At 32.7% G+C, this 22,237-nt stretch overlaps 1 protein-coding gene across 1 annotated transcript in view; it reads right to left on the bottom strand.

Annotated features, from left to right (window-relative positions):
* LOC118184134 (dystroglycan 1-like) overlaps positions 1-21,248 on the bottom strand; it is a 232,169-nt gene extending 210,921 nt beyond the window's left edge. The window contains exon 1 of the mRNA XM_035353784.2: positions 21,084-21,248. The gene's annotated coding sequence lies outside the window, so the exon portion shown is untranslated. The remainder of the gene's footprint in view (positions 1-21,083) is intronic.
* Between the last annotated feature and the right edge of the window lie 989 nt (positions 21,249-22,237).

Here is a 22,237-nt window from a genome sequence, read left to right on the forward strand (position 1 = left end):
TCGTATAATCATTGATGTCCATTTCTTACTTGCACTTGGAAACCAAGCTTGACGTGGATGTTCACCATGTTATGAAAGATTTTTAAGAGTGGTGCCCGACTATTCACAACTTGAGTTAATCGCAACAAAGCTTATGTACATACTTACTTCCAGGAAGATGGTCTTTCTAACGGATACTAAATTCCCTATACATTATACATGAAATAAATTTGAAAATCTTACAGCTAACCTTTAATTAAATCTACTATACTTAATCTACTACTAAAGTACTATGTACTATCAATATTACTGTACGGTACTATCAGTGCTAATTACAGATTTTATCAATTCTGATATCCAGTTCATTCTATCATGAATTAAACGCAAGATTAATTTTTCATGCAGTATAGTTTTGTCCGTTTTGCTTTCCACAGAATTTCGGTACGCAAAATGTACGTCATTTATTTGCGAACTCTCATGCCGATACTGCCTAATTTAAGGTCTTTCTAACTCCTTCAATAATTATTTAAAGAACTGAATACGTATTCGCCAAGTTTAAATGAATGCTTCATAATATTCTCCCAATAAAACCATCGCTGCTTAAGAGACTTTTCAACGTAGATTATAAAGGTTTATGGTGGAAATTCTCAGCATTCCCCACCTCCCCTTTAATTATATTTCATCTTTATTATTTTCCAAGGCAATTGCTATTTTCATAAATAAAATATGCACAAATCTCATTTTTTCAATTACTTAATTACTGAGTCAAGGTGCCAATTAGGACGGAAATCAAGCCACTTAATTACCAGCTGAACCAAAATTCCTCTGACCTCAACGTTCTGCAACTGTAACGGACTTATAAGGAAAATAGAGCAGAGGGAAAGAAAACATCTTTTATGCTGCTTTCCACACCCCTCAAACGTCGAATGAAATCAAAATACTACGTTCTGCAAGCAACTAATCTCAAACCAGTTTTCATAACTGCTCATCGCTAACCGTGGATTTGGGGGAGGGGAAGGGAAGCTATTCATTGCGCAAACGCAAAAGTAAAAAAATGCGAAAAATATATGCCACGCATGAGAACAATTATTTAGGTGAAACAGAGCTCTGGCATAGACAAACAGTGCGGAAATTGTCATTGAAAATTTAGAAAAGAATGATTTAAAAAAATTACACAAATTTTTAGATATGTCTGCATAAACATAGTTGCTGTACCCCGAAAAAGTTAAATGCGAGGATAATGAAATAAGTTAATACAAATCACGCCCCCCCCCCCTTTTTTGAAAGGGCTGAAAAGCCATCAAACCCTCTTTCTTACATTTATACAGGAAACGGAGGCTAAGTTGGGAATGACAGTCAAAGGATATTTCTGGATCACACTCAGTTGGGAATAAAGCTGTCTGGTCTGAAGTAGTAAAGAACTGAATTCGGATACTACCATTAAAAGCGTTGGCATGAATTTCTTCACATCACAAGCTGATTTAAAAGCGAGTTTAACTGTGACTTTAGTAATAACAGCTATTTTTTCACATTCTGCTGACATAAGACCTTGACCATATAGCATCTGGAAAGAAATTTTCTAAAAAACTGATTTGCCTTGGATAGGTTTGATTTCAAATCAAACTACTTTAACACAGTTACAAACGGACCCTTAATGTTTTAGATTCATTAAATATTTATGTGCCGGTGTTATAATGTATTAGCAAATTAGAAGACTGCGTTTATTTTAATTCTGTAAAGCACAAGTTTCAAACAAATATAAAATGAAGTGGTATAATTAAATTTATCTCCCTTGCTAAAATGGCAGCACTTGGTGATGGGACCGGTAATTTTGATATCCAAGATTCAAGAAATACGACCATTGCTGAAATAGAAAACTGGATTTATACAGAATGGAATTTTTTCTGGGAGCCGTCTAATAAGAAAAAGAGTTAATGAAAAATATAAAGTTAAACAAGAAGATGAATATTATAAATAATGTTGATATAAATCAGGTATTGAATAATCATGGGCGTTTGCCGGCTTATTTTAATCGGTTCCATCTACAGAATAATGATAAATGCTTAATATGTGACAAGTTTGGGGACGCTAGACACTTCGTCGATGACTGTACGCTTACCCGGAGTGCAAGAGAGAAATATAGAAAGAATTTTAAGGAAGATTTGAAAAGGAACTACTCAAATTTGAAAGATTTTGCAGAGATAATAATAAAAATTATAAATACGAACAAAGACAGAATTGGAATTCGGTACTCACAATTTTTTCGTTCTTTTTTTCTTTTTTTTTCTGGCCAGTCCCATGTTTTTTTATCATACGGCCGGCTTGTGCCGGCTGCATATAAGATTTCTGTACCGCGCCACGCGCATAGAGAAGAATTCGTACTTGTGATTGGACATACTTTCAGATGACATCATTTTCTCTTGGGGTAATGACGTTTAGGCGGGGTTCTTACGGTTTTATTTTCGTTGAATAACGCGTATGAGTGACACGGAAGCCTGAAAATTATCGTTTGTTTTCTTTGAAACGAAAAAATTTAGATGCAGCGTTTTGCAGATGGCTTCCTGTTTCATGGAATAATAAAATTATAAAATCTTTCACAGATACTGTTAATATCAGAAAGAGTCTTAAGCGCTTAGATTATATAAATAGCTGAATGAATTTAGGGCAAAAACCAAAACACGATGATCTCGATCCAACTTTAAAGGCAGTCTGCTAGTAAATACATTATTATTATTGCAGTTTTGTTGCATTCTGTTTCTTTCACATTGCAGAAAATATTTCCTTTGCAAATATTATGCTATTTTCATGTTAATGTCCATGTCATTCTAATATATCTGTAGCCTTAAATGAAAGTTACAAGTACTTTCAGTACTGTCGCTGAATTTAATATACGTGTATGAGAAATGAAACTTCCTTTTCTGACAAAATCTATTTTTATGCACAGTTACAAAAGAAGTTACACATTTCAAAAAAAATTGGCAATATTCATAAAGTAATATTATTCAATTTAAAATACGTATCTCTATTTCGCTGTTCCAAATCTATATTAGTTTAACTAATAATAAATTTTACTTTTTCAAACTGATTATAAATATTGTGATTTTATTGTGTACTTTTGTAATGTTAGCTCCCTAATCTTAGCTTTGCTATTTCCAAAAACTGATTTGTCTCATGCTTTCGCAAATTACATCGGCAGAGAATGTATATAAAGATAAAATAGTTAATTGATAATATATATGAAGGTTTATGGTTAAAATATAAATAAAATAGTTAATTGATAATATAAAATAAAATAAAATAGTTAATTGATAATATATATGAAGGCTTTAATATGAAGGTTTTACATCAAAGAATACATTTATTAAAAATCTCTGCACTTAATACACATTTAGGGAGTTAGCACAAAAAGAAATAAAACTTTTTCTCTCCAGGAAAAAAAAATTCACTGTATTTTTTATATTAAATTCACCACACTACAGTGTTGTAAAAAGTTTAATATCATAGCAACAAAAATACAACGCACGTAATAATATTTTCGGTACTGCTAAACGGTACTTAACGGTACTTATCGTTTGTTTACGTTTAAGTACTTTCGGTACTTAAACGTAAACAAACGATATGGTAGTGTTCCCTCGAGCCCAAGCAAGGCGTTCCTAAGCGTAGAGGAAATGATGTCATGGGAAGCCATATCCAATTGCAAGGAGGGATTTTTCTTATGCGTGTGGCGCGGTACAGAATGCTTATATGCGTGCCGGCTAGGAGGATCGAGCTGTGCCCTTATAATAATAATGATAATTAAATTTATGAGTAAATTAGACTTAAGTTCCCTTCAGGTAACGACAAGCACTGTGTTTGTATAACGTCACTACGCCATAATATAGCAGAAAGCATGATAAATGGTTGAGATAACACCTAAGCTATTATAAAATTTTCTTTTGTTTGAAATAATTATTCAAATTTCATATGCGAAAACCGCTACTTTTAAGTAATCAACTCCAACATCCGATTTGATTTATAAAAGCATTAGTACAATAGAGAAAATAAAAAAAGACAAAATAATAACTAATGAACTAAGAACTATAAATCAAAAGCCGAAACTGCAAGAAGACTGAATTTTCACCCCTGCCAGCCGAGATATATTCCGCAGAGATACTACATTTCAAAAACAAAAAACAAATTAATTGTCAGAAATCCTTCTGAGGTACTGCCGGTGTATACGCAGTGATATAATAGCGCAGTCCGCGGTAATCCACCTTTGTTCTTTAACTGACGGAACAAATTATTACTGAAGCCGTCTGCAAAAATCCTGGTGAATGCAGAAACAAAAGCACTACTGAGAGCATGAAAGTTCTTGGAGACGTTGTAAGGATCTTAAGTTTTACTAACGTTTATTTTATTTTAAATCTTTACTATCACTTCTTATTTTCTACTTCCGGCCAGAATTAAAAGCGTTAACTTATTTATGCAAAATTTGTCTGGCGAACGCCAAGTACTTAAGTTGTGGCTTTTTGCCAACGAGAGAGAGGAAGGAGTTAGTCGAAGCAGGCCGCTTGCCTTAGAAGTTTTACTCGGTTGCTGTTTGCCTTCCAGGCCAGAGGTTTAATCCTCGTGATAATTTTAAACGTATTGTAGTGTTAACAGTTCTCTGTACTACATACGGCTTCCTGTTAATATCCGGCCATTCTTACACGTAGGCCTTTGTTGAGTATTCCAAATTTAAGTTAGAGTTTAGTTATATTTTTATATTCTTACGTTCAGACCACAAGTAGTTGGTCTCTGTATTCCGAAGTACGGAAATTATTGTAAAGAGTGAAAAATAAAGGGTTTTGTATACCCTTCCTGTGTATCTTGTCTACTTCCCACAGTTATTGAACATAGCTTTAGTAAGCTCCCTGTTCCGAGTCAGGTCCTTGCATGTTCCCAAAGAAAGTAAGGCGGAACACTGAACCTGATAACGTTACATTTTTCAACCTATTTCTTGGAAATCGGATAATGCTGAAATGAAAACTTTCGCTTTTGAACTTAGATTTACATTATCAAATATTTTAAAATATGAGTGACATCGTCGACCTGCCACACCAGACACTTTACAGTATCATAATTCAGTTCTAAACAAGGAAAAGCAAAGGCCAGAACATGTTTATTGAAAGAAGTACCTAAAGTACTGATAAAAGTCGGAAGTCATGATTAGATAATTCTAGGAAATTAGATAGTGGAAACTTGAATATTTTAAAAAAGTAACGCAGCGCGACGAAATCAGGCAACTCAAATGCGCACGAAAGAATTAATGGCGCTGTTAGGAGAACTTTATTTAAAACTTCCGTCAGTTTTAATACTCTATCCCAGACGCGTTTATCGATTAGCCGTCCCTTCAGAAAAGATGATTCTAGGGAATAAACAAACTATTGGAAAAGTGATTTGGATAACTCAACGGCGAGCTCAACGACATTTCCCAAAATGCATGTTTAATCTCGGGAGATGAAAGGGCAGTCAAGAGTTTACGAGGATACAGCACTGTTAGCATTGTTGCAAAATTAATTCCAAAGAAGAGGCGTTCTTTTTGTGCAAATATATCAATAGCTCGTACCTTTTAAAGAATCCCAAATACTATATAATAATAATTACTTCTGCAAAAGTAGTTTCTAGATGACAGAGTTGCAATTCTTTTTGCTGGGAATAATTTGAAGTTCTAAATTATTTTGTCGAAACTTCACTATTGTTAAATTTAGGTACAAAAAGTACTGCTGCAGTTTTCTGCAGTCGCATTTAACTTTAAAAAATACTCCCAGTTTCGTTGCATCAATTTCTCACTGCATTTTCTTTTCAGGTAAATTACGAATTTTATTTCAAACATAAATTTTACAGAGCATTATGAACCTGTTCTTAATGGTGACAGTACCTTTTGATGTAATCCTTAATTAGTAAATCAAGTCAAAATGAAAATCTATTTGATTGTAATCCAAAAAAAAAAGGGGGGGCTGACAACTGAACATTTAAAATTTTATAACTACGTAAGTATAGCTTTTAGACTGACATATTAAAGCAGGCAAACATCATCTCATATTCCGGTTAATGCAAACTCAATCTTAATGTCAGTCAGTTTACCTGCGTTGCTTTTCATATAACTCATTTTTTCAGTCATTTTTTGTCTGTCAGCTTCCTTATAGGATGAATCTCATTTTTTCTTTGTCGTGCATTCAATTTATATGCAATTAATCCAATTTTCAAATCAAAGAATTAGAGTTACTTTTAAAACAAAAAAATGTAAGCCGGCGTATAAATAGTTTTAAAATTAATTTAATTACTAAACAACTTTTCTTCCCTTGTTATATTTTGCCTTTTTCATTTTCGGTCTATATAAGCCACCATGTGGAGATTTTACGACGCAAAGGACTAAGCAAATGACGAATATTCGACGAGCAAATCAAGACCCGAAATTCTGATACACATTTTCGAGAATTCCTGGCATAGATGCACGCCAAGTCGAGGCTAAAAATGGCCGCCATTTGACAGACTTTATTTTAAAAACATAATTTAAACATAGCTTTATAAATTGTATTTAATGTTAAAAATGGCAAAAAGTAAATAATTCGCTACGATAAAATGATAAGCTAAATTATGTGCTCATCTACTATTGGATAAAACTGCCCTCCAGTAAATACAGCTTCTTACAACGACCAACCCCACCAATGATCAAGTGGTTAAGACCGATGAATACTGGTAGTTCGACCTGGCTGGGATTCAATCTCAGGCGAACGGCTCACTGCATTGTTGTTTTCGGTGGTTTTCCAAATGTGTAACGTTAATACGGGCAGCCTGTTTCCCAAGAAAGGTCCTTCACGAAGGCATACCTCCTGTACTGGCTGTACTTAGGCAGGGATACCTAGGCTAGGATCTATACTTAGGCAGAGGTATATTATTAGTCTTCACAGAACTACGTTCATTCGGAGGATGGTTCAGGCTCGGCAGGAACCACTTGGTACTGTCTTGTCTGCTCCTTGGCTGTGAGTTCGCGACATGGTTGGATACTAGGCTTTCCTTGTGGGATTGGCTCCATTCCGTCCTCTGCATGGAGGTAGGAAAGGGAGGAGGGGCCATTTCGCGCTAGAAGTGAGCACTGCTTTGAAGCTTGGATCACCAGACGGGGGTGTTCTTTGTTTACATTCAGAAGCTCGCTTGACAAGATTCTGATAGTATTTCGACAAACGACAGTTCCATAGAAATCGAAAAAGGGACACTCTCGCATGAAAGAAACATTCATAGTGTAATAGATAATAGCAATTTGTATAGTTTACTGACATTTACGCAAAAATCACATCTTGGTTATTTTTCGATAACTAACAACAGCGATTTTGATTATGAATTTGTTTTATAAAATTCTAAGCTGTTGCACTACAAAAATATAGATTTTAAGAAAATTGCTAAAAGAGATCTGCCAAAATTTATTTTCTAGAAGATTTGAAAAGTTTGAAACTTGATGGCTAAATGTAAATATAAAATTATGTATGTTAAAATATTTGTAATTAGGCACATAGGTCAGATTAAGTTTTTATTAAATAGAATAACACATGAAAGGGCTATCTGCCTAAAGAGAGAGATGCCATCGTGGAGGAATTTTGAAGAAAAACTGACCTTTGAGTGGGTATTAAAAATAATACTTATAATTTTCATTCAAATTATGTTCATATATATTTTTTATGTAAAACTTTCGGGTGTATGCTAAATTAGTGTAAATTACTTTACACGAAAAATATAGTGAATGCACAGAAATTAAAGATTTGCACATGCCGGAAATGATAAATAGGAAATATGTATGGGTATTTATGCATGTGCTTGCAAAAAGCATGTATCTGCCTTTGACAAAATACTTAAATGTTCATTAAATTATTTATAAATGTATTTGAAATGAAGAATTTATTCACTGTGAAAGTACTGTGAAGAAATCTAATGATTAAATGTATCTAATTTATAATGATTATAAATGTTATCTAAATATATAATAACCTTAATATTGAATTGTACATAAACTGAAATCCTGTTGACAAATACGTTATAAAACTATTTAAGCAAGAATTGTTCGTATTGGAAAGCAATCTGTTAAAAGGTATTGTAAAGCAAATGCTATGAGATGCGCACTTAAGAACGTAATAAAGAGTTTTGGAATATGTATTGTTGAAATGAAGGGTAAAAAAAAATCTGATAAGTATAATTAAAAGAATTATTCCCTTTACATTTTATAATAACTCAGTTACAAGTTTTAAATAATACTTTAAAAAAAAAAAAAAAAAAAAAAAAAACCTTATTTTATTCCCTCTCAGAAATGTTCAGAGAAAGTCAAATACTATTTAATACCTATTATTAAGAATTAGCGAAATACTTATTTAAAGTATTTCGCTAATTCCTAATAATTCTCTAATTTAAAATGAACCGAACAGAGCATTAATTATAAATTGACTTACATTTTTCGATTTAAAAGAAGCCAAAAAATCATGTCATATTTAAGAAAGTATTTTAGGAAGAAGCTCTGTAAATAGAAAAGAAATAATGCATAATTTTAATATTAATAATACAATAAACTTTGATCTTAATTTTTGTACCTTAACCGAATAAAATCGAATTACCTTAATTTTTTTTTCTAATGTAATTAACGAAAACTTGTGAAAATATTTCATTCAAATTAAACCATTCTGAGAAAACTGTCCTGTGAAAACTATAGCATTTAATTCCGTTCAGAATGAAATGTTGTTTAAAAATATGTTGTTTTCACATACTTAGGACTCTGAAGTGTTGTAGAAAAAGAAAATATATACATTTATATGTATATTTGCGACGTAATTACAAAATATTTACACCCGAACGCGTCAAATCCCATAGAACTCAATGGTAAATGACCCAATGTTTTGGTCACCACGTAGGGATCGCCGGTGCTTCAGAGCAGGGTACGGAGAAACTTGTTTAGGGCGACTCCATCTTATTTCCTACCTCCATGGTCCTCTGCTAGGGGACTCACTTAGCGGATGGAACACCACATCGAATTTAATTGTTGCGACCGCAGTGGTGCCCAGTTGCAAAGGTGACATCATACCTTTTTCCAAGTTCCGATGAATATGCCGCGAATAGCATGCATGCTGCATGCTTTGTTCCGGCTGTCTTGAAATCATGCTTCAAAGAGCGCATCAGGTAAGCGAATGTTGAACATAGGTCCGAGGAACAAGCTAGTTGGTGAAAGGGGGCGTGACCAATAGTCACGTGTAACAGCGAACGGCATCGAATTAATGGATACACCGCAGTAATAAAACTGAAAAAAGTGTTTTCATATCGAAAAATAGAAAATAAAATATGAAAATTATATTCTTAAAGTACTAGAGGTCTGCATTGAAAAGTTCTTGGTCTCATCACATTGTATAATTCAAAATGTATCAAAGTACTTGGTAATAAAAAGTTAATAGCCAAGTTGCACTCGCTACCGTCGCAATAGTGAACCCAGATGTAATACGTGCATAAATCAAACAGAATAGAATAAAATAGCAAAGTAAATGAAATTCTTAGTGATATTTACATATGTGCATAGGCAGCATTAAAGTTTTTGCTAAATTATTAATTATGATTATTATAATTTTTATTGCCGGAACGTTATTTCATTCAATGGATGGGACTACGGGGACTACGTCCTGCTTGGATGGTCTCCTGGAGATCGGACGATTTTTCCTAATAGGTGTAGCCCCACCAGGGCAGGAGATCGTCTCCGGTGATCTGTTAGGCATCAGCAACTATTAGGCATTAACAGCAACTATTAGGTTTACAGCAACTATTAGGCATTAACAGCAACTATTAGGTTTACAGCCACTATTAAGCATATAACTAACATAACAGTTCTCTCTACCCCTACTATTTCTCTTAGTAGAAGTATATGTCTTAGTAGAAGTAGTATAAGAAGTATTTGTTTGAGGTACTCAGTTTTCGCATTGGACGATAACTGTTATGAAATCGTTCAATAACTGGGCAGAGGATGTTGACTCATATCGCACGAACGATGCACTTTTTTTCCAACGTGTCTTAAGGAAAATGGTTTCAACTTGTTTTAAAGATAGGAAAATGAATAATATAAGCAAGTGAAGGAACTGTAAAAATATTATAATGTATATATTCGCGCGTGCGTTGTAGAATAAAGCTTATATTTGAAAACCTATTAATGGATAAATCGGATAGTGGACTACTTGGCGGTCTGACAGAGCATTTAGTGTAAATATGATTTCCTATTTTAATACTTTCTTCTTCACGTAACACACACAACAGACGATTACAGTGGTTCATGTTAAGTCGCCTTCCTGAAAATCAAGTCAGTCATTTTTTGTCTGTCAGCTTCCTTATAGGATGAATCTCATTTTTTCTTTGCCGTGCATTCAATGTATATGCAATTAACCAAATTTTCAAATCAAAGAATTAGAGTTACTTTTAAAACAAAAAATGTAAGCCGGCGTATAAATAGTTTTAAAATTAATTTAATTACTAAACAACTTTTCTTCTCGTTTTATATTTTGCCTTTTTCATTTTCCGTCTATATAAGCCACCATGTGGAGATTTTACGACGCAAAGGACTAAGCAAATGACGAATATTCGACGAGCAAATCAAGACCCGAAATTCTGATACACATTTTCGAGAATTCCTGGCATAGATGCACGTCAAGTCGAGGCTAAAAATGGCCGCCATTTGACAGACTTTATTTTAAAAACATAATTTAAACATAGCTTTATAAATTGTATTTAATGTTAAAAATGGCAAAAAGTAAATAATTCGCTACGATAAAATGATAAGCTAAATTATGTGAGCATCTATTATTGGATAAAACTGCCCTTCAGTAAATACAGCATCATATATGTTTCATAAAACCTTCTAAATGGGTATCACTATATTAAAAATATGCTTTCTCCTAAGATTTATTATCTCAGCATATAAAAAATTGTACAATACAATAATTTTCAATGTAATGGAAAACACTGTAATTTAATAACTGTTATTTAAATAAACTTCAATGCCTTCATTCTTCAAGCCTCATTAAAAATGTTAAGACATCAGTTTTCTGTTAAACTGTTTACATATTATAAAGTGTTTTTGAATAGATTATTATTAATATGAAAATCATTATTTCCAACTTTCATGACGTTATGCATACGTTTTCACTAACAAAAACTAATTTAAAAAACAATTCTGTACAAGCATACTTTGAACTGACGTTTCAGAGTCAGATGCCTTTTACGAACTATAACAAAGCTAATTTCTGACAACTTATGTACTACTGCGATGAGAAAGTATATAGTATATCAGGCATTTTTTTTTTTTTTTTTTTTTTTTGGCAGCAGAACACGAAAAACGACGACCAAAGAAATGAAACACCTGCCCCCGGTTTTCCACACTGACAATCTGAAATCATAGAGTTGATCTGTAACAGAAGGCAATAAGAAGAAACATAAGAATACGCTTTTAAAGCCTAGCCAGACGAAATCTTTTTAAATCGGGGAGCAAAATTGAACGTAAAGTTTTGAATTCATTTAACAATCAATAAGTGACTGTGGAAAAAAGTCTGCTATGAAACGACGAACAGAGATGGCAATAGAGATAGTTATATTCCATTTGTTATAAGAATTCATCTGGAAGTACTACAAGTTTGGAAATTAACAAATTACCGCTTGAGAATCGTTCCAATTTTATTGACGAAAGAAATTTTACAGATTTTTGCCCTCTGGCAAGTAAAACAGAATTTTATTTAATAATTTATAACCCTGCAGAGACATTAGGTATTTTTTGAAAGCAGGAGAGATGAAAAATAAGCAATGCCCTCGGAGGGACTCGAATCACGGACCTCTCGAATTCGCGTCAAGCGTGCTGACCACTACACCACAAAGTCAAGCGAAGAAGGTGGGAGAAATACCTTATAACCTAATTTCAAACAATTTATTTTTAACCTTAATATATAAAAATAAGGAATAATTCAGCAGATAACAAAAAAGAAAGGAGAAAATTTATATTAAATTTATATATGAGCGTAACGTTAAACGTAATTCTTAGTACTAAACACCTTAGAAAATTTCTATATTATTCCGACTATAACTATTTTGTGGAAAATTCTTCTTTATCTACTATCATGTTTCTTCTATTCATCAAGATATGAATTTTAAAAAAAATATTCACTCCATAAATTTATCAATAAACATTGCATTTTTCTAATTAGCTGTCCCCCCCCCCCGAATACATTTCTATTATAGACTGTTTACAAGGAAAGCTTTCCAAACTTAGCATTTTAATTTGGTATGGAAAAAATAAAGTAAAATTTTCGGGTCAATACACAATCCATGAGCTGTTATTAAAATCCCTCCTGTTATAAACATATTTGAGTTTGTTAAGCGGGAGTGTTTAATAAACAGCAATTTCAATACTGCAAATTAAGGTATCAATTTAACTAACAGTTAAGCTAATAATAATTACATAATTATTAATTAAAAATTAATGCCAAAATTAAACTATTTGGAAAATTCGAAAATTTTATTTTTATTTTTTCATAAAATAATTTATAGTTACATATTTGATGAAATTTTAAACTTTTACAAAGAACTGCTCTATCCGTATTTCTTTCATATTGTTCAATTAAACGGTCTTCAATTGTATTTTAAAGTTCTTAAAACTGTCGGCAGCTTTTCTGATCTCTATCTTTCGATTCAAGAGTTCCTAGCTTCCATGGTTCTTAGAGTTCGCAGCGATTTTCTCGAATCAGCTGTGGCTGGCATGTAGTCACTTACTTCCGCTCCATTTTCGCAGTCAGTTTCAGGTGCTGCAGCTCTTTTAACACGTTCTATGATATCGTCAGTGTTTTCACCATGAAGATATTCTTACCTCCATGGTTTTCACATGCTGTCTCAATATTATCATTAACTGCAACGTATTCTAAAAATCAATCTTCATAATTTCCCACACAGATATCCGAAATATAGTAAACAGTTTGCAGTTCCTCTATGGATTCTTCTAAATAAAAATCAAATTTTCTATATTAATTTCTAACTATGTTTCGAGACACTGTTTTCCATGCCTCTATAATATGCATAGCCTCTAACAAATATGTCGACTTAGTTATCTCCTTTGAAGGGCTTATATTTTCAAAGGATACACTTTTTTAACGACACTTTTTCTGTTATGGGATTTGAAAGCTTATAATACCTTGCTCTAACGGCTGATTAACAGAAGTCGTCTGAAAAGAAATGCTGTTTAATTTTTTCAGAATGACGTCAGCGAGGTGCGTAGCACAGTTATCCAACAGTAAAGACTTTTATCGTTTTCCATTTCTGTATTCCATTTTAAAACGAAATCAATAAAAATACTGCTTTTCATCCAAGTTATTATGTTAAGTTAAAGGTAAATTCCTGATTCCTTTTAAACACTCAGATTTTCTACTTTTTACAATAGCCAGTGGCATCTTATTAATTGCTGCATTCGTATTTCACGTTAATAACACAGTAATTGTATTCTTTTAATTTCTTAAAACCAGCTGCTTATTACACTTTTCAACACAATGTGTGCTTCGGTAAATGCTTTGTAAAGACAAGTTTCATCTATATTATAAATTTCGTGTGGCTTATATTCTTTAGAAGCCCGGGTAAAACGTCTTTTATCTAGTTCTCTGCCCAATGATGATCTGCTGCTTGCTTCTCGTCATGCAGGTTTGCGATAATGTTATTCCTCTCTTTTCATCTTGAGAGCCATTCATGAGTTGGCAAAAAGTTTTCTCTAAGCATTTTAGCAAATTCTACAGCTTTTGTTGTCAAAAGAGCTCTAGGAATTGTAACATTTTTTAGTCTCCATAGCATGAAATTTCCAGAACAGCGGATTTAACGTCTCTCGATTTTTCATCCCTTTCGCGCTTCCATGAGACATTTGCATTTTTTACTAGTTCTTCATCAATTTTATTTCTTTGTTTAAGTAAATTGCATAATGCTGTCTGGGAACTTCCCATTTTAAATAATGCTGCTTTACTTTGGCTGCATTTACCGAACGTATAATTTTCAGCAATTTATACTTTTCTTTCAGGCTTAAATAATTCTAGCCAGCTGAAAAATTGTATTTTGTCTGTCAAGTCGACCTGTCCTTTCACGGTTGTAAAAGAGTGTAATAAATGCTTCCTTTTTTTTTTTTTTTTTTTTTTTTCCCAGCCTACAACTATCATTCCCCTTTTTCAGAGTCCTAAGTATATGAAAAGAATACATTTTTAAACAACATTTCATTCGGAACGGCAAAGACTGATTAATGTACAATGACGCAAGAAAACATTTCAGGATGTTTCCTGAGAATAACCCTGCAAACTTAATTCGTATATACACTTCCATTCCCTATCAGCTGATGTTCGAGAAAGAGAATCAGTGCTCACTTACGCACCACGCTTTTTTTTTTTTTTTTTTAATCCTAGAAAACACTCATTTACAATCATACAACTTCTGTGCAATGCTCTAGAAAAGCGATTCTCAACCGTACTACTGGTGGTATGCAAGAAAAAATACGTGGTATGAAAAAAAAAAAAAAAGTATTTTTAACTATTAAATTCAAAAATTAAATACCCCCGACATTAACAATCGTAAATTTGTGCGACCTTAGCTTTGTTCAAGGTCAATAGCCGCTCACATACTTTACCAAAATAATCCGTTTTTATTTTCACAAATATTCTAGCCATAGACATAACAAAATTTGTCATAAATAATGCTTTTAAAAGCAGTAATAGAAATGGATGTTGTATTTAATAGGATATAAAAACAAGCTGCTATAAAAAGATAACAGTATCTCATTAATTCTTTTACAGGTGATCGATTTATTAGCATGTCTACACTTTATGTCACTACTGGCTCATTATGGCTCTATTTTCAATTAAGGATCATTTTGTATGTCGATTTGCTGTCTCTAACAGCAGGTATTTTGTCTTCTTGTTGCTCTGTATCTTACGTTTTTACGCGATTTGAGAATATCGTCCTTTGTTTTTGAAGAACTTGTAATAGCATGTGCTACCGTACATCACCTTACTTAATCTCCTGATTGGTCTTTCTGTCCGCTCTGCCTCTTCGTTCAGCTGTTATGCTAATTTTTCGACTTCGTCCTTAATTTTTGCACACCAGTGTATACCGAACACCACCAACGGATTTTGGTTTTAGCAAATACTAGTCGAAATTTCTGTTACACCCGTTTTACTGAAGCAAGACATAACTGAAAGTAAATGAATGAACTACAAACAGCTTTTATCACCAGCAAACAGTTTATTCTATTTCTGAAGAATCAGTCTCAGTCTGAGTTAAGGGGCGGGGATGAGTTTAATAAAAAGTTTTTCTATTGTTTAGTATATATTTTTTCATTCTCAGAAATGTAAACGTAATAAGTGGTTTAGTTCATTAACCAGTGAGTTTAAAAAGCGGTGGTTAAATATATATATCAATAATTCGGATGTTAAAAATATGTAGATGCATAAAGAAGCAGTTGCAATCATGACTCATTTAGAATTTTTATTTCTCAACGCCGGTTTTCTGTAGATGAAAAAAATGCGTCACTGATAAATTAGCCCAGTAAACTGTTCGAGTTGAAAAACGAATCCTTTTTTCGTTCGATATTTTTATTAATTGAAAAACATTCATGCGAAGTTAACTCAATGAAACAACATTTTCAAACACGCTACTATGCACTCTCAGCTGTCATGACCAAGCTGCATAAACAGCTATAAATATGCGAGACACGCATATTCAACACAATTTCGAAAGCTTGAAAAATTCTGAAGTTGCGAATGATACACTTATTCGGATTATTTATTTATTTCTCTGAAGTTACGATATCATTTTGATTCTATTCGTTAATTTCAACTGCTGTTTTGTACATTATTCAGAGCTGGATTAATCATTAAGTCAAATAAAAGCAAGTACTTAGGGCATCGATGAGGGGGCACAACAAAAAAGTGCTTGGAACTCATGGAAAGGGGCACCCCAAAAAAGCTGTCATTGCTGGTTTTATCATGGAATGATGATGAAACTAAACCAAGACAAAAGAAGAAGGGGAAACCGTCCCTGATATTATTTCATGCTTTTTAAGAGCATCCCGTCGATGTCATACATTCAATTCGTATTCATCGTGCTGACTGCCACAGGAAATGTGTAACTGTCCGTGAAAATGTGCAACTGTCGTGTGAACACGTTTGCATTATGAGTCATCTTTGTACGCTGATATATCACAACTCCTTATACTCTGACTGCAAGATTTCATTCATTCCTATCGAGCTTTATATGTAATGTAATATAAGAGTGCACTGCAACCCTAACGCAGCACACCCAACTTGTATTAAGAAGTACACCCTTAAATTTTTTTCTTATTCATTTAGTATTTCTGCTTTGTTTTTAAGGAAAGATCATCTAGGGGTTCATGAATGAGCATAACGAAATTTGGGAAAATCGCAAAGGGACGCTGCATCGCCTATACTTGCAGAAGTATAGGAATTTGTTAAACTTTTTAATTGATTTTTTAAAATAATTACATAGTTTTAAATGATCAGAACACCTTACATGTATCTCAAAAATGCTAAATATTTCAAGATGAATTATTTCTGCAAAGCATGTATTTCCTAAATAATATAAATCATGTACATTAATTTTTGCACTCCGATGATTCTACGTTATTGGAGAGCAAGTCACACATTGCAGCCATTCTGCGTCACACCTCTGTGACGTCGAAACTATCTGGGAAAAGCGAACTAAAAGACGAACATACGAAGAAACTATCAGTGGTCAGCAGTTTTAAATCTCTGCTATTGTTTAACTCAATAATAAAATCTATAACATTCAAAAAAAAAAAAAAAAAAAAAAAGCGAGAGAGAGGGAGAGAGACAGAGGGAGATAGAAAGAAAACATTCATCAATTAGCACTAAAAATTGAGGGATAAAAAGTGTAAAAAATAACAGTCAAAACCGTCTACAGACAAAATGTTAAATAATAATTCTTCAATTTACAATATCTTTAAAATTCAATTCTTCCCCTCTTGCTGAAATTAAAAACGTTAAAATAATGGACTGTTTGCATAATCACTGCATTTCTTTGAGTTAGCTAAAAGTTTCCTTCGTTTGCTTTTGAAATAAGTTTGTTAGTTTAAAGCATTGGCAAATATTTGACTTTTGCTCAATTTTAATTCATGTGTAAGAATTAAGGGGTTGAGGAAAGAAAAAAGAATACTTTTTTAAATGTAGTTTATTTTGTCTCTGAATATTCACTCATTTAAAAGACTATTTAATGAAGAACAATTATGCTCAACTTAGAATTTTAAAAAGACACAAACTAAAAATTAAATTTACACAGTCCTGCTGGAAAAGGGATAGGCGGCAACCAAAAACAGTTTTTAATCAAGAGATTTTTTACTGACTTGCAATTTAAATTTACATTAAGCATTCTTCCAAACATTTAGTTTTTTTAGCCCAAAAGGGCATTAGCCCTTGAGCTATTAATTTCGTTTTGACATTTTACGTTGGTTCAATTATAAAACGGCGTTTCACTTTTTAAATTGTTGACAACAAATACATGCCCTGCATTATATTTAAAGAAATTAAAGAATGAAGAGTCGCCCAGACGGTATAGTGGTTAGAGAAGCCTACTGCGATACCGAAGGGTTCGGGTTCGAATACCGGAGAGGATATGGATGTTTGTAAATGTAGTTAGTAGCGGTGTGGCATGGAGGCACTCTAAATATGCGGCGAGCCGAAAGTCACAAACAATTTTGAACTGAGAAAACACTGAAAAAATAAATAAAAACTGAAAGGTTTCACATTTTAAACTACGTCCAAATGGGCGGTTTTTTTAACATTTTGTGTGTTACCTTTATTTATTAAATATCATGTTGTTCGCACTTAAACCATAAAATTCTGTTCAAGAGCAATAACGCAAAATAGTTTTAAATTGAGCATATCTTTAGAATTTACGATACACAGTCTCATCACGCACTGGAGATAAAAATGTCCCCCCTTTCCCCGTACAGTGTTGCCATTGCTCGCTTTGAAATCTGAATTTGCTAATCAAAATTTCGTTGAAGTGTTACAAAATATTAAATAGGTAATAAAATAAATTTTAAAATCAAATTAGGTCTTCCACATGTCCATATTCTATGAAAGATTACGTTATTCAAATTTTGATGACTCTAGGTACGATTGTTTTATCACAATGCGAGAAGCATACATACACTCATTCAGATTCATTATTTTTAATTTCTTTAAATATAATACAGGACGATAATATTTGGTGGCAACAATTTGAAAAGTGAAATAACGCTTATAGTGAATCGAACCAGGTATACAAAATGCCGAAACGAAATTAATAGTCCTTCTGGGCAAATTGCCCCTTTGGACTAATAATATAAAAATATATGCTAACACTTTACACGCATCGGGAATTCTTAAAATATGCTGCTACGCAGCTATTAAAAGTTTTGTGATTTTGTTGTTGCACTGTATGTGGCGTAAGTATGAAGAAAACGATGCTTAGAAAAAAAAATCAAGCTTTTTTTGCGGAAATTTTTTTTTACGATTACCAGAAGGGACTGCAATTCAGCGGGTGCGTAAAAAAATCTTAACCAAACCCTTTTAGGCTGGCTACCTTTAAAACTGAAATATTTAGATCCTTTTTTACTTATTTCTTGATTTATTTATTTATTACGAGGAACGATAACTTAGAAGTGTTTGATGGTAAGTAAAAAAAAAAAAAAAAAAAAAACATTCTTAAAAATTCCACTTCAAAAACAACTCATAGCACGCAAAATACACGGCAGTCATCCCTCCAATCCTTGAAGTGCCAGGTATACGGTTTATAATTATATAACACAGGGGTTCACAACCAAGGGGGGGATAGCCAATACATGTATCGAAACAACAAACATTAAAAAAAAGTTAGAAGTAGATAAAGGGAAAAGAAAAGAAGGAGGGAGGAAAAAGTATTATTTTTTAAATCTTTGTTTTTTAATTATTATTTACATTTATTTTTGTAATTTTTATTCTCGTTTTTATAATTATTAATTGTTTTTTGTAATTATTATGAACACGAAACCATACGTTTATTTTCAAATATATATAGCTGCTATATCAATATTCACTTGCTAAGAGTTGGAGTGTTTCGGTTCCTTTAATTATGGTTGAGAAACAAATATTAATTCTACTGGAACATATGAAGAGACACATTTAAAAATACGCCTAAACTGAATATATCACAGTAAAGGGCGTTGGGAGTCGCTCTAGAAAAACATTTCCTGATCTTTTTATGAACGGGGACTCCTCAAAGAATAACATCTCTTTCTCATCACTCTCCATCGTACAAGTACGGTAGAATTAAATTAAATTTTAGTCTCTTTTATCTGTTTAATACTGAGCTTACTATTTTTTGTCTCAGATTAATAAATACCATTATTTTTGTGTTAAGAACTTGTGCACAGGGTATTGTTGGAAATTTTAAATAAGTGATCGCCTCTCGTCCAAAAGCGGATTAATCTATTTTAAATTAATTCCTACAGGAAAAACAATTTTTGTTTACGATTATCTCAGACGACGAATGGCCTTCAGGGATGAATTAAATTCGTGAACGAAGTTTCACTGTATCTAATTTCAACTTTGTAATAATACAGACTTGAAGACTGTATAAGGACATAGCTTACGAACCGAAATAGTAACCGAAATTTTTGACATTAAAATCAAATGATGACAGGAGAAAGAAAGAAAAAAGGGAGGAGGGAACTGGCTTCGAAATACTGAAAAAACATCAATTTAAGAAATTAACGTTTAAAAAAATTATTCTCTACAATGAAATGTTCATTACACAAATTTATTGAAAAAGCAAACATTTATTAACAAAAATATTTTAATGTAAAAAAATTTCAATAATAATAATATAAAAATTAATAAATTTTAATAATAAAAGTCAAAAATCAGAGACACTTATAAAAAAGTCACAAACATCGACAAAAACTATACATCGCAATTTTAAAAGTCAGAGCTGATCTATCGGCAAATTTCAAAATCATCGCAGCACATTATTAATATTCAAGTTTTTCATTTGCAGTGTTGCTCTATTATTGCTTTTTATAGTAAAGACAAAATGAAAAATTTGAATGCACATTTTCAATCTACTAAAATCTAACAAATTCCTGCCGGTAAATCTTTGAAGATGAATGGCAACAACACATCATCTGCGTCTTGGCTTTTATTTACTTAATACACACTCCTTCTCATCAATATAAAAACCTAAAATCATCATCTAAATGAAAATTTTACTGAATTTTATTTTCGTAATAGAATTTATTCCCAATGTTACACAAAAAGACTTGATTTCAAACTGCATCAAAATAAGTCTCCCCCCCCCCCACAGAATCTTGTCATAAAAGTAGCAAAAATTTTTTAATTTCATTCGCTCTGATAAAGTGACGCTGTGCATCGCCAAAAACCTATACTCTTGGAATATAAAACTAATAAAAACACTATCACATTATAGTAATTTTTTAAATACTTTTAGTGTAAGATTATTTGCATATTGATGTTTACATTATCAGTACTTTATATATATTTATATATACATAACAAAAATGGTACGCATGTATATAGCTAGTTTGTTGCATTTCTGTTGCAGGAACATTTTAATTTTTGACACTGTGTATACATTCAGAATAAATGCAATTATGATACTTCCATTTGTTTGCCCTCCCCCCTCCCAAATCACTAATCGAGAGGAGAGATCTTATGAGTGCAATCACTGAAGAATATCGGTATCGTTATACATTGTGAGAGTATTTGTTTTCATTCACACAAATAAGCCGAAAAGTATAATGGAATACTCATTTTACATTCATTCACAAAACAACTACACTACGTAGCCGTACATCAGAATCGTAGGGAAGAACACCCAACAACGGTCAGTATCATTTTCATTTACAGGAAACTTACTACACGTTATAGGCCGCCGACACTCATCGGTCCCTAACCCTAAAATAAACGGTTAGTTACCCCCCAATGCATGCGTTCATTCATAACTTCACAAATAAGACATGAATTACTTAAATGCACTCTTACCTCAAGTGAGGTTCTAAAATTGATGGTTAACAAAATCCTAATATTATTTGAACTAAATCCTTCGACGGCAGCGGCACTTTTACTTAAAACTGTTTTTATTTTCAATTCTTCTCTACTCCGCTACTTCGAATTGCGTTACTCTCGCTCCAACCCTCAGGACAAACTCACCAATTCTTCAGCATCGCCTTTCACCGTTGGCTGTAAAGGCGGTGACGTCACGAAGCGGACCGATCCATTTCGCGCCGCAGGGCGGCAGGCGATTTCATGCCCAAAAGCTGATGGTTTCTGTTTTAATGGATTTTTATGTTCGGCGAAGTTGTGGGTCTAGGGACTCACTACAGAAATTGGTTTTTCACATAAAAATAAGCAGAACTGAATAATCTGTTTATTTTAACGTCTTAAACTTTAGGCGATTTATTTATGGCGTAATTTTAAATAAAAGTCTTTGCATTTATTATTGACTATGAGTTCGTTCGCACTAATCCTGGGAGGAGGTAATTTATACACGTGTTTTTGTGCATCTAAGAACATTCAAGAATTTATGCGTTTATAAGCGTGATCTTTAATCCATGAAAATAAAAAGAATTCTTAATAGAATTTTTTTTTTTTTTTTTTTTTTTTAGCACTAGGTATGTAATCAATTTGTCTCATTCCTTTTTGTCTCTATCACATTTCAAATGTTGCTACTAAATATAATCGCCACTTTTAAAGAACTAATATAGTGCATATCAAAAGCACATGGCAACACAAATGAAAGGATGTTACCATCAAACATTGTCTCTGTGTTTTAAAAAAATAATATAACGAATATTTAAAATATATGTATATGGCAACACAAATAAAAGGATGTTGCTATCAAATGTTATCGCCATGTGTTATTTTTAAAGAAATAATACAGCGAATATAAAAAGTGTGTGGCAAAATTTAACACTTCAACCGGAATTCTAAAGCTATCCGATACAAAGTGCCGCAGGGCGACGTTCCCTTAATGTAAAGATGATCTAAGGGCAGCAATTAATAGTTGACTATTTTTTGTTCCCTTTTATTACACGTCTACTCTCAAAATGTAAAACCCTGTTTTTTTTTTTTTTTTTTTTTCTTTTCTTTGTTTTGACAGTTTTTGAATTTACATGGTTCCTATGAAACCAATTATT

Source organism: Stegodyphus dumicola, chromosome 4, assembly GCF_044657685.1.
Source record: "Stegodyphus dumicola isolate Sdum_Otavi_A_Nest chromosome 4, ASM4465768v1".
Lineage (NCBI taxonomy): Eukaryota > Metazoa > Arthropoda > Arachnida > Araneae > Eresidae > Stegodyphus > Stegodyphus dumicola.